Source organism: Coturnix japonica, chromosome 1 (assembly GCF_001577835.2).
Source record: "Coturnix japonica isolate 7356 chromosome 1, Coturnix japonica 2.1, whole genome shotgun sequence".
NCBI lineage: Eukaryota > Metazoa > Chordata > Aves > Galliformes > Phasianidae > Coturnix > Coturnix japonica.
Window position 1 is genome coordinate 27,366,363 of NC_029516.1, and position 14,607 is coordinate 27,380,969.

The window sequence follows — 14,607 nt, forward strand, 5'->3', positions numbered from 1 at the left end:
AGTATTGGCTGGGCATGGTTTTGCAAGTGAGCCAAAATTAATGTGGGGATACTTTGTTTTGTATATTCTTAAATATACTGGAAGGGGCAGAGGCAGAACCTCTGGAAGAAGGCAGAACCTCTGAAAACATAAACATGTCTGCTTGTGGTTAAGACCTATATTCTGAATATGTGTATTTCAGAGAAGACCAACCATTGACATATAACTTTTCATCTATGTACCACAGTCTTTTGGATCTCTTGGGGCTAGACAAGGGGGGGTCTTACCAAGCCACTGTTATTTCCATAGTTAGGTGGCTGATTTTAGAGTCATAATTTTGGATGTTTAATTTGAAGCTGGACCCCTTTTGGCCTTGTTGCTGAGATACACCTTTCCTCTCCTTCTCTGCAGTACGAGCAGTGGATACAGTATGGTATTAGTTTGGGATGGAAATATTTAACAGTGAAAAATACATACTTGCTTAAAACTCTTGACCTTGTAAATGCTGGTGTGACCTTTCTCTGTAAAACGTAATGCTTTAGTGTACTATACAGAGCAGGGTGAAGCAATGTAACACATACATTATACTCCAGTAACTTGATTTTATTTTCTGGTATGTATCCAGTATCTGCAGATTATGCTCTGCTTTATTCTTTATTTGTTTTTGTAATAAGAACAGGTGTTTACTTGTTGACATTATATGGTTTTCTTCAAAACTATTGACAGAAAAATTTAACAGTATTTGGAGATATTTACTTTTCATTGTTGCCATTGAAATCCTGAAAAATGTATTTGCAGAATAGGAGAACAAGCTATTGAATGATTTTGAAGTACTTCCCTTGTGTTCTTTAAGACAAAACATTATTCTTGTCCTCATTTTTTTCTGAAACATGAGTACCCATTCTGACATTCTAGCAGAATGAGGGATTTATTGCCACTCTGCAGAAATTAGGTTGATTTATCTCTGTTTTTATTTCATCTCATAATGTGTTTGTGTTAATAGGGCATGCTCAAAGGAAGTGAATAACCTTGATAGCGCAGATACTATCATGTTACAGAAAATAACAGAAGCACCAAACTACTGCAGCGTCAGTAGATAGAGAATAAAATACTAGTATGATTAAAACATGAAAACCTCCTTTAGTACAGGGCAGGACACTACTGTAAGAGAATGATGAAAGGAAATGTAGCATGATTGTTAAAAATAACTCTCTGAGATATTGCACGTATTTTTCTTATAAAATGACAGCCACAAATGTTAACTCTTGATTGTATGAGTCTTAGAGAGTGATTCTTCTTTCAAGAAAATACTGTTCAGCAAAGACTGGTGTATTTTTTTACTTTAGAAGCACTGAAAATTCTGCCATCTTGGTGCCTGCATGATAGTTGGGACAGTCAGGAGTCTTGAATGAATGACACCTTTTCTAACTCATGCCTCTGTCAAGGACTGAGCATGACAATTCACACTATGATCAGTGTCAATCTTCTTGATTGTTTCTATTTCACTGACATATCAGATGACAAAATAAAACTCTAATTGAATCTGCAGTGGTGTCTAAAATACTGTATAGCTAACAACTCCACTGTGCTTCAGTAGTGGAAATGAAATTAAACCAAGAAGCATCAAATGAAAGGAGCAAAGTGTATGACACATTTCTAAAACCACTTGCCAGAGCTGCACAGGAATGTGACTAACATCACTGGTGGCAACATGCTTCTTTCCATTCAGAGCAGCAGGCACAATGCCAGTTCCTGTGTTTCATTTTTACTTTTCTTCTTAAGGGTCAGTCCAGTTGCAGTCATTCTGTATCTACTTGTTCTATCTCTAGATGATAACATGCACATAAAGACATTGACACAACTGGTGTTCATACACTCAATCTTACAAAACCTTCTGAATCTGTGTCTTAAGTTTTGTAGGGCACAAATACGTACACATCCTGCTCTTCTTTGTGACTGGCATATAGTTATATAAGGTGGAGTGTTCCTGGTGTCATCTGAGTTCATCCGATCATCCCATCAAGTTAGATTGCACTATTATTTATTCATTGATTGATGGTGTAGCCATCTGTTCATGTGGATTATAATTATCTGCCTTTTCAAACTCTGTCTTTTTTTATATTCCCCTGTTACCCTGTCATTTGAGTTTTGACCAGGCATTGCCAGAGGTGTTGCTTCATCCCTACCTCTTTCCCAGCCAATGAGTTCTTTCAGCTCATTCTCACAGCAGGTGTCTTTGTTGAAGATAAGCATTTTCTGGACTCTAATACATGTCTTTTATATCTACCAGTAAAAAACTCAATATTTTCTTTTAGAGAAGAATACATCCAGCTCTTTCTCAGAATTCAAGAGTAAGAATTAGAAACCCCAAAGTTATGCCTCAAAATTTGTCCTAGGATTTCAATGAAGCAATGACACAAACATCAATAAATGATTATCTGACACCTTCCTGTGGCAAGCAAAAAATAGTTCAAGGATTTCTTTTAAACATGTGGGAAATTTCACCTGACAATTTTGTTTTTGAAGGAGTGTGAACTCTTATGTACATTTCTGTGACCTCGTAAACACATTTATTGTACTGTCTGGATCATTTTCTCTTCACTCTGCATGTGTTCATGCCTATTAGTTCAGTAATCCTGAACCTGGTGAACACCATAGCAAAACTCAGCATGCATGCTGGGCCTGGTGAGAGGAGTGTGCGGGCTGTGCAGGAGACGTTGTCATTCATCTGACAACCTGTGTCTGGTGAATGGCCTTAGATGAACTGAAGAAATTTCCTGATGATAGGGGTGGTAGATCATAAGCACTCAAGCATGGGGAATTAGCACACCTCCATCTTATGGTCTGTATGACAACAACTGATAATGAGAGGACTGTGAAAACAGTACTCAAAACTGCCTGAGTTTGTAGGGAATGAATGACCTGGACACACATAAAGCAGGAACACTCGTATCTGCAAAAGGAGATGTGTGCAACAGGGGGTGCCCATAAAACTGGAAGGGGTGTATGTTCTTGTAAGCCCCATGACTGTGATACCTTCATGATGTGTGCGTCGTGTGTGTTCTGTGCTTTTGGGAATTTGGCAAAGAAGGGTCTCAAAGAGTGCTAACATTTGTTAGATGCCAAGCAAAGCATTGTCATTTATCTATTATAATGCTGGCTGATTGCTGATTAATGATGTATCATTAATAAATTAATAGCATTCTCAGTTTTATTTGATTTAAACCTTGTGAGTTAAGATGTTTTTCCCTGCAGCTCTTGAGTATTTTCAGTAATCTGAAGAGCTATCTCTTCTTTGTCAATACATGAACACAAAATAAAGATCTGTGAGAATGCTGTGATTGATGTTTCAGGCACTCTGGTGCAATTTACATTTGATCCAGAACTGGAAAACACAGCAGAGTGGCCTGAGAATGTTTTTTTGCAAAATTAGCCTCACTCCATGGTAGTTCTTTTTGCCTTTGAAGTAAAAAAAGTAATGATGTCAGAACTTCAGTTTCCAGTCCAAGCAGTGCAGTTGATGAATGGTGTTCCCACAAGAGTACAACTGTTACAAGCTTGCTAAAGAGATTCTGTTAATTATCAGTAAAGAAGTCCAGTTTCTCAGCTCAGTCTTTAGTCAAGCTCCTCACTTCCTTTTCAGATCTGAATCATGATGATATGGGGTTTCCTACTGGAGCCAAAAGTCTGCTGATGGTCAGTCAGAGTTCACCCAGTAGAAATCCCAACCCAATCCAAACATTGAGTTTCTTGTATCCTACAGTCTTTAGTGCTCTGGTGGAACATCATAACATATCTTGGTGTTCTTCTTGGATTTAATACTTCTACAACACAATCTTAAATTCTTTGTGCTTTCATTTTCCAATTTTTACACAGTTAGAAAAATTAACATGTTTTTACCTCCTTCACTTTGTATCTGTGGGCTGAGGTGTCAAGATGAATGTCTCTTTTCTAAACTGACAACAACAGAAATTCCCACAGTGTTTGTGAAGAGATGAGAAGTGAAAAAAGTTAGACCTTGCTTACTGAGACTGGCCATGGTGACAGCAAACTGCCTCTTACAAGACTGCTATGGAGCTTCTTGCCATCACTGGAGCACTTGCCAACTGCAGTTCAAGCTATTTCCTTCTGGAAAGTGTCTCTGCTTTGAGTGTTGTCAAAAACCCCAAAGACTTATCTTGATTCTTTCATAAAACTGTACACCATACATAGGTGCCCTGATTGGTGTGGTAGCTAGTGGATGGGTAGTCTCACTGTTTCTGCAAGTCCTAATTTATCACCCAGCCTCAGTCACAGACCAAGTGAATACCTGAAGGTGAAAAAGGATTTTCTGATAACTGGAGCTCTCTAATATGTGTGGGCCTTGTGTGCATTTATTTTCCACCCTTTATCTTATTTCCCCTAGAACTGTTGTTACATCTGCTGCTTGCAGATTGTGTTGTTGTTAAACAATATGTGTTATTGATATCATGGGTGAAAAGAATAAATGGATAGATGCTCAACAGCAGCATGTCCTTTCAGAAATATCTGCTCTGTAGTTCTTTCACAATTGTGTATCAGTAATGTGGGTTTACATATGAACTGTATGTTTTGAGTAGTCCTGCTTTTGGTTAATGATGTGTTTTTGCTTTTTTGATGCTGCAGTTGTTTATACGGAAATAAGACTTAATCTACTAAAGTCTGACTTGTTCTAAAAAGGACTTAATATGAGGCCAGAAATGACAGTAGATGGGGAGGACTGGAGTTATCCAACCACATGGATACGGAAGTAGTTTCTCTGGGTTTTGGTTCAGAGGAAGGTGAACATTTTTAGCATTAATTTTTGGATTACTCCAGATCAAAACCAAAATATAACTGTTATGTATGTGGATGCTGTTCAGTAGTCCTATGTGTAGATGTCTCCTGAGTTAAAAACAAAAGTATGCCATTCAGAATAAATTAGGAATTCGGTACTGGAACATACCACTTGTTCATCTTATCTACCATCCTGCATCCTGCACTAGTCAGTATGAGATGCTCACAGTGAAAGTTAATGCTGTGCCATCTTAAGGGTGAGCATCATCTGAGAGGGACTAGAAGACAAAGAGTAATACTAGGAGTGTGGAAGTGTATTTTTTCTACAAAGCTTTCAACAACTACGTCCCCAGCTGCTGTCAGCAGGGAACACTGCAGAGCGTTGTACCTCCAGCTGCCTAGGTGAGCTTTTTGCCATCAAAGCAATGAAACAGTTTCCTCGTGGGAAGAGAAAAGATAGGAATAAACAAACAAACAAGCAAGCAGGTAGGAAGGAACAAGATGCATCTGTTCTTCACTGGGCAGAAGCGAAGCACAAGAGGGGGCTCAGGAGGTGCATGAAAGTGAAAAAGATGTTTACAATTTAGAAGCTACTGGTTTTGTTGTTGTTGTTTGCTTTTCTTTATTTGTTTATTTATTTATTTATTGAATGCCATGGCACACACCACATCCCTTTGAAAATTTGTAACTTTATCTGATTTGAAAAGCGAAGTCAAATCTCTTCATTTGACATTTATTGTGTGATTTTTCTGGTATATTGAAATCAGTGCTATTTCTTACAAGGACTTTGAGGATAACGCTTTGAGTGAGATAAGACTTTGTATTTGTTAATGCTTCCTAACTGATTTCACTATTAAAACACAGAAACCTATTTCTGACTTAACTGTGCTCCCTTGTTACCTCCATCCCCCCTTAAAAACTAAAAGATGCAACAAGTAGAACCAACAGTCAAATGAGAACTATACAAAGGTAGTAAAAAGTCCATGACAACTTGCCCTGAGCTGCGTGAGCACAGTGTGCACCACTGATTTCAGGGCTCAGTGGAAGTTCTGTGATTGCTTTTTCTGTGTTACATAGACAGCTCCTTCACGTAGGGGGTGAGGAACTCAACGATTCGAAACAGAAGGGGATTAGCAAGCCAAGACCTGACAAACCAGACACTGGTGTAGCAGTGTGCTTAGAAGTGAAGGTGACTGATTTCTGGCTGTGATGAGTGCGGAAGTGACACTTGATTCCTTTTAGCCTCAGACATATCTGTGCATTTTTTTTCTAGGCATAATCTTTCTTTTAATTTCAGAAGGGCGATGATCTGTGTTTTGGAATCTCTAGTGTTCTGAGATGCTTTAAAAATGAATGAAAGATCATGTCAAGTATTGATGGGAGCTATTCTGTTCCCCAGATATGATAGGTTCCATTTTTTTTCAAAAGAGAAAGTGTAAGGGGAAGATACATTTTCCCCTAAGTCAAATCTTGTTCAACTGGTTTGTTTTGTAGCTTCAATTAGCCCTCACACTTACAGTGAGACTTGGAGTTTTACATTAATGTTTCCTCTTTATCTCATTCTGTTTTGCTCTTTTTCATGTTGAACTGTACTTGCTTCTTGATGGTTTTTATACAGCGGATCTTGACATATCTTGGTTACGTGTATTTATGAGCTGAAGTCAGCATATGATATAAATTAAAGAACCTGCACAGCAGTTCTGCACTGATATGATGTACTCCTTGAAGAAGGTGTGAAAGTGCTGGTGTCAGAAGTGCTGCAGCAGTGGGGCTCCAGAAATACCGTGTTCTTACTGAAGATCTTTCAGTACAGAAGGCAAATATGTAAATTGTTGGGAGTCCCTAAGATGGACACTTCCTGTCTGGAGTTGTTGTCTGGCTGTGTTTGAGTCTGCAAGCACAAACCTTTTTCACTGACTGGCCACCAAAAAAAAGAAAAAGTCTTGCTAGAACCAAAACTGAAGCATTACCTCAATGAGTCTGAGATGTGTGATGAGAAACTCTAGAATGGAGTGGGAAGAGGATAGGTATTATTAAAAAAAATATTGAATTAACTGTGTAAATTCAGCCAAAGATCTTTAGTGCACTAAATATATGGTGAGATAAAACCTTCTGAATCCAAAGGGAGAGATTAGCAGCAGATGGCAGTGGTACACAGCAAAGCATTTCTTTAATTCTGAATTCCCTTAGGGTATATAGGACAAAGTATGGAAACTATAATGGGAAAAGAGGAAAGAAGGATGTTTTATTATGAAAAAACACAATGCTCTTGACTAACAAAATGATGTATAAAATCCCTGCTCCTTTACAAGGGACAGTTCAGTTGAAAATGATACAGAAAGAAGAGGTTATTGCTAGTCTTAAACTACATTATTAAACTACTGCATTATGAAGTTGAAAGAAGCTGCAGTTGCCTCTGGGGTCAATTTTTCTTCAGTATAGAGTTGTCTCCTCTTTTTTTGCTTCTCATTTGACATTCTCTGTGGTATAATCATCATAACCGGAATCAGTGATAAATTCCTATTGTTTCGGTTTCATCCCTGATGCTGTTTTACTGGGAAAATACATTTAGAGTGTGGTCAGATGAAAACAGTTTGAATTCCTAGGTTGCCAGAATACACTCCTTTTGTACTGAGGTATGCTAAAAAATCAAGGTTATTCTCATAATAACTATAGTACCTTGAAAATGACATCCGGTGTAGCCATAAGTCAATTCAACTCACATATTCTGAAGATCAATATATCAGATGAGCAATTAAGCAAATGCCTGTGTAACTACAGCACAGAATTAATTTCCCTGTATGGTACTGCATAATGTATGAATTTGTTTGGAACCAATTGTGTGAGAAGTCTTCTCTTAATCTAACCTGCCAAGAAATAGTAGAACCCTTCATCAAGTTGTAACTGCAGTCATGGACTCCACCTTCTATGTAAGGAAAATGGCAGTAAAGCTGAGCATGAGATGGAGAAAACTTGGAAAAATCAAGTTGGGCTTATGCTCAGATTTTGGAATCTAAGCAAGAAACACTAAAAAGTTTACCTCTTAAAAAAAAAAAAAAAGTTTGGATTCCAACAGCTCTGCTTCTAAAACCCAAGTTTCTAACAGCTACAGCAGAATTACCCTATTTCTTCTTAAAAGTTATTAAAATAAACATTAAATAATTCAGCGTATTTGAATTAAAATTTGTTTAACAACTTCATTTACTAAAAGGCTTTCAGTAAGTTGACTCTAATCTTAACTTAGTTTCTTTTCATTGTTATTTTACATTACTTCAAATGGGATCTTTAAGTACTTTTTTAATGGGTTGAAAAATTGTCAAGTTTCACTTAAACTTTTATAAGTACCTTTAAAGTCTCCATTAAACAGCTATTTTTGTAATTTCTTGCAGTACCGTGCTTTTCCAAATCACAAAAGAAATCACTGCCTCCTACACTGGCAGTAATAAAAAAAATTTGCATTTTGCAGACATTAGGGATTGATCTCGATAGCAATTTGTGGAGATAGGTATGCAGATATCCCTGTTTTACAGTAGAGAACTGAAGCAAAGAAAATGCTTACAGATTTAGCTTTTTCAGGCCAAATTAATCAGGTGTTACCCACAGCTGCCAATAAAGTTACACTGACCTTTTGTTAGTGTAATTGATGACAAAAAGATTTATTTTGTACAACAGATTGTCAATCTTTATATCTTGTGGTCAAAAATGCTTTGGTGTTTGTCTCGGTCATGTACAGAATTGGTGGTGGAGGTAAGAACCTGCTCTCAGCTCTGTTTTCTCCATCTCCACTGATGACAGCGTTCCAGTGTACCTAAATGGTGTATCTGCCAAAAATAACTTCTATAGAAACCTGAAATGGCATCTAAATGCGTGAGAGAATCACAAGCAGGAGCTGCTCTAGGTTTTTATTCTAGCTAGTGATGAAAGCATACCCTCAGGTTTCTCCTTGCCTGTAATCAGATGAAGAGATGTTTCCAAGTAGTGGATGCACTGGGTTGTGCACGCCCTTCTTTTGGCTTAATCTGTGTGCATAAATCACAGAACATAGGGCTGACTGTGTTGTTTGTTTTTTTCCTGTGAAGTGTGCTGTGACAATTTCTGAAGACCTCTGGCCCATCCCTTCTACTGCTTTGCCTTCATTTTAGGCTTGTGTACTTTGTGTACTGAAGGTGTTTATACTTGTAGGTGTGTGAATTCATCAGTGTACCATAGGCAAAGGTCCAGCACTGGAGCAAGGTGCAGCTCAAGTTAGGATATCTTACTGTACTCATAAGCAGACCAATACTTTTCCCACTGAAAACATAGTTTCTTGGACTTCTTTTTATTCCTTATAGACTTTGCAAATATCCACAGCAGATAATGGAGGAAGCTTTGTACCTGTGTGGCTCTATACCACCTGACATAACATCCCTAAGTTATCCGTTTGCTAAATGATCTTCACTGCCAGAGAAGATAGAAGTGGGGATATTTGCATTATATTTGAGATAAGATCTAACGTGGAGAATGAGCACCAAGTGGTCTTTTGATTATCGAACTGGTAATAAAGGAACTGCAGGGTGATAGATTTAGCAGTTGGCATTTTTGATATTAAAGTTATGTATCTGAATGCAGGGGGATCCAGAAATGCCAGAAGTTGTCCCACAAACCAGGCAAAGTTAAAGCGTAGCAATGTTTTCTGTTGTGGAATCTGCTTGGAATTAAGGAAGGTAAAGGAATACTTCCAGAATGGCACAGCTTTCCTGGTAAAATATTAAAAGAGCTTCACGTTAAATGTGAAGTCATGCAACAGTGAATAAAATTAAGCCATAGTGAAAATAAAACATAAAAGATTAATGTACTACAGCACTGTGAAATCAAGGTCTGTGTGAACAGCAATGGGAACAAGCAGGACTGAATATCCTCCAGAATTTTTTCTTTAGCTTAACAAACTTGTTAGGAAGAAATGTTGCTTAAGTTATCTACATTTTGAGATTGATTTTGGATATTTGGATGGACATTTGTAGATAAAAACTTGCCTGTGTGTGTACACAGATTCAGTACTCAGTACTCCTGTTTGTGTTATCTTACTATGAATGGCAAACAGCCTTAATTTATATGAGACAACTGGATATTATTAGTCCCAGAGTACCCTAATCTGCATAAGACAAACAAATATGATTTATTTATTGCTAAGGTGGTCTGTGACTACAGAAATCCTCAACTTGTTGATTTCTGTTGAATCTGTTCTTCTGCAGTGATTTTTTGGTATCTTATTTTTACTGGTGCGGCCAAAGACAGACTGGGCACATATCATCTGCGTGCTTTGCTAACCTACAATTTATATTGCTTTAACCTATTTCCAAGGTTATTTATGCCATTTAGTAGGCCAGCAGCTGTTAAATGAATTTGAGGTTGCTTGATAGCCCTGAATCAGCCACATGATGCTCCAAACCAGATATTTGAGAGTGACTTCAGAACAGATGCCAACTCTGCCTGATTATTCCTCCATTAAGCAATACTTCTGGTGTCTTGTCAGGTCAGATTTGCATCTTGTTTTGCCTTTGGAAAGGCACAGAGATTTGAGAGCTGATGATCTGATACAGTGAGAGCACTATGCCACTCTAACATTGAAGGTTAAGTGCTGCTGCTCTGCTGGGTTATTGAAGGCCTGTTTGGTGCTCAGTAGAATGGAGCTTTTATATTGCTGCAATTAAAATTACGAACAAATTACTCACAAATTTTATAACATTTGACAGGAAGGGATAACCAGAAGGGTACTGAGAAGTTGGCTGTGATATGGATTTTATATTAAAGTTTCTGAAATCTGTCTGTTGGCTTATGATATCATAATATTTTACCTCAGAAATTAGCTTTTTTCCTCTTAGGTTTCTTTTCTAGCATCTCATCCACTATCATTCATTTCAAAAGTGAAAAAGATTGTCATTCCCTACACTTTTATCTATGTACCTATACTCTGCTATATTCCTACTGGTTCTTAAATATATCTCAATCTTAGTTCTACGTGTCTCTCTTCCTGCCATTCCTCTTTCTGTATGCCGCATGTTGATACTTTAGACCCTTCATATTTCTTTCCGCTTTCATAATAAGTTCACTTCAAGTCTCCAAGCCCAGCTTTTTTAGACTGAACAGCTTCACAGTATTTGCTGAACTCCCTTCATTTGGAATTAAAAATCTTCTGGTTTAGTTTATATCTTTGTCTTTCATACTTCTGGTTTGTGTTCTGTGTCACCTCTGTGCTGTAAGACCTAAGGCACTTACTGTCTCTTACTGGGGCTTTTTTATTTGCAAGTTATACAGTGCTGAGGGTATGCATTCATAATAATTATAAACATTAAACTGCTGCTTGAATTTTTTAGCCTTCACTCAATTGCTTCACTCTTCTCTTGTGTCTTAAGTAAATCCTGCTCATACGTGTGTGATGTGATCTCTGTTGCAGTGATGCTATTTGTTCTGATGTTCAGATGCGACAGCATACAAGTGGCACTCACTGGCACTGGGGACCACCCCTTCTGTGCAGTCCTGATACATGTTCTCTTTTATCTGTGTGTTCCTATTCAGACCAGGGGAAAACTTTATGTCAAATTCATCCATAACTTATGTATGGTTGTATACCTTTTACTTGAGTTTTTAACCAAAGCAAACCACAAGACTGTTTCAGTGTAACAGAGTTCTGGAGATGGGCAGGAGTGCAGGAGGGAGCTTGACCACAGCAAGGCACTAGTAGCTGTGATTTCAAAACAGTATTAGAGGAAATAAATTAAAGAAGACACAGTGGATACATTAACCCCCTAGCATAACAGATGTCTTGAAAAGACTTACACAAAGTAGAACTTGGTGAATGTTTCCTTTCTCTGCAATTAAACTACATCTTTATAGCTGCTGTTCACAGTGATACACGGAAGCTAGTTGAAGTTCGCTGACTGCAGTACTCCAGTGTAGGATAGACTTGTCAGAGAACAGTAATTTTTAAAAATATAATGCATTTCAGAATTAAGTATACATTAATAGAGAAGATTAACAAATTTTTGGAAGAGAAAAGCAGATTAGATCAGCTGCATTCAAATAGAAACAAATTATGAAAAGTAACAGTAGCAAGGGTTTACTTGGTTCACTTCATAACCTTGTGTTCACAAATGATGTTATTGGGCAGAGAAACAACATGGCTCCCATACAGAAGCACTTTATGTGCTGTCCATGTGGCTATAACTTATACAAATATACTGAGTGTCTCAACTATTGGCAGTTAGTACTGATAAAGTTAAGGAAAAAAAGTCCTTATATTGTTGATGCAGTTTAAACACATTGATGAAGTTAGGAGCCAAGATGTTTTTAAATGCAGAGTAGAACATTGAATCAACACGTAGATGTAACTACACCCTTTTCAAAGTTTGATCGGCCACACTAGAATGATCATCTCCTAACTAATGACATTACATTGGAATAAAAAGCTGTGTGCAAGTCAAGTGTACACATCAGGGAATGAGGGGCCCCTTAAAAGGGGGGCTTAAGGGCTATAGCACTAGTATATATAGCACTAGTAGATCCCACTCCAGTTTCAGTTCACTTATAAATACTGAATCCAGTCCTCAGCATAATTTCACTGAGGTCACTTGGAGGAAAATTTGAATTATTCATCATGTTCTTAAAAGTTTTTGAGGAGTTCACAGTCTACTCCATATAAAATACTGATTTACTTCAGAGAGTGATGTTGATTTTGCTCTTGGGTCTCTGCTGCTGCCCATAAAGCATTCAGGGAACGTTCTTGTAGTTTATGATGTCAAAAGTGTAATCCCTTGAGTGAATTATATGTATTTGTATTCACACTAGGTCATCTTATTGCCTGGGGGTCTCCAGACGGTCAGATTGCTTCCACCAACTGACAGGTTTTTAAAGTCTGGGCAGTAGTTTTCCTCAGAAGTGCTCATATCACAGGTATGGGTAAAGTGTGATGTCATGATGACATGGAAAGAGTGTTATAAGTTCAGTTCTGTTCCATCTGATTTTGAGAAATGTTTATGGCAGTCTATGCCCTTTTTCTTTCAACCCTTATTAAAGCAGGTATAATTTTTCTTTGACTGAATATCCTTATCCTTTCTTAAAAAAAATACTCAAGGAAATATTTCTGTTCATCTCAAGCACTCTTCTGTTTAAATACAATGCTTTAAGCAGTCTTCTTGGAATCTGATATTGCTGTTGAGCTGTTCCTCGATGTAAAAGAAAAATCACTTTATGGCAGAAGGGGATTGAAGTGTCTTTGCTAGTGGTAAGGAATAAGCAGTCTTCCAGAACTGTTTTATAGTCTGGTAGTAGTACAGTAGGAAAAATAATGGGAGGGTATCTCATCTGACTATGTATGTCTATTTTGTTTTTAAATGTGGCACTTATGATACACTGTAGTGGCTGGCACCCAATCCTGTCAAGGCTTGAAGGCAACCAACTCTTCAGGTTAAATACATGTTAATATGTTCTACTAGACTGGAATCTCTTTCTCTTGCATGTTTTCTTCCTATGCTAATATGGAAAAAAATAAAGAAAAAAAGAAAAAAAATAAAAAAGCTAATTAAACACAGAGTTTAGGGTGTTTGCTCTCACTTATGTTGTATTTTTTCCATGGTTTGACTGAGTGGGGATCAAACAGTTACGTAAGTTAAAGGTTTGGGATTTGTAGCTTGTCAGATGTAGTCATTTCCCTCTCTTCTGAGTGATATCACTCATGGAGATTTAACTTACTTAGGTGAAGTTAGTTCTTCCAACCTGCTGAGCCTCTTCCCTCAGCTGGCAGTTTCTTCATTCCAGGGGAGCATAGCTGTCAGATGAGGTCACTGCTGCAAAGGGGATGGCAGTCTCTCCAGTACCTAGGGCCAATCCCACAGAAAGTTTTGAAGACCACAGTAATGACCTTCACCTGGACCCTGAAATCACAGAGGAGTTTGCATAAAGATCAAAGTGTTGGGAAGATGTATTCACGATGGCTGTGTTGCTAAGCAAACTGGCAGCTGCTTTCAGTAGCAGTGAGAGTTTTTTACTCTTGGATATAATGAGATGCAGTAATCGAGCCTGGAGGTCATACATGTGTTGATCATTGCTGCCAAATCTGACTGTAGATGCCAAAGAGAAGTATGATTTTCATTACTTTGTACATCAAAACATTGATGTTTAGCAGGGTGCAGATCTTTATCGTTTCTGCATTGTCTTCAGTGCGAATGGAGAGGAAGAAGCAGTGGTTTGACAGGATCTAGGAGTATTTTTTCCACACTGTTCATTCTGAACATCCCCAGGACACAGTCTTTATTGAGATTATGTGCTGTACAGCTTGCTCATAGGGTGGCAGTTGTTGACCAGATGATTGAGAATGTTCTGTCATAGCTGGGTGACTAAGGAACAATTTTCATTCTCTATTCTGATTGCTTTCCTTGCTTATGTAGTGTTTTCACTGGCTTTTAATTTCCTTCAAAATAACAGCAAAATTGTATTTCCATTGAAAAACTGGTTGGAGTTTTGAACAAAAATGTGCACATCTGTCAAGGATGGAAGCAACTACACTACACTGCACATGTAAGAGAGAAGCTAGAGCATATTTATTTTTTATAATGTGATTTAAGAAAGCTTACTTGTAAATAAGGCAGTGACAAAAGATTTGCTGTGTCCAGATACACTTGTTTATTTGCCTCATAGGAGGTAGGGTAAACATGCTTATATAGGAGATCCTCTAATTGAGCATGAGGTTCAGAGTGGACCCTCTTGCTTTCTAAATGTCATGAATCATGGAGGTAAGGGATATAGGTGTGACTGAATCCACTTCTAGTCCCAGACTTGGTCAACAGTTTACGTCTAAAG

General features: G+C 37.8%; 1 protein-coding gene across 4 annotated transcripts in view; it reads left to right on the plus strand.

Moving 5' to 3' along the window:
- The window catches only part of TMEM117 (transmembrane protein 117), a 192,470-nt gene that overhangs the window by 84,505 nt on the left and 93,358 nt on the right, over positions 1–14,607 (plus strand). The window lies entirely within an intron of this gene.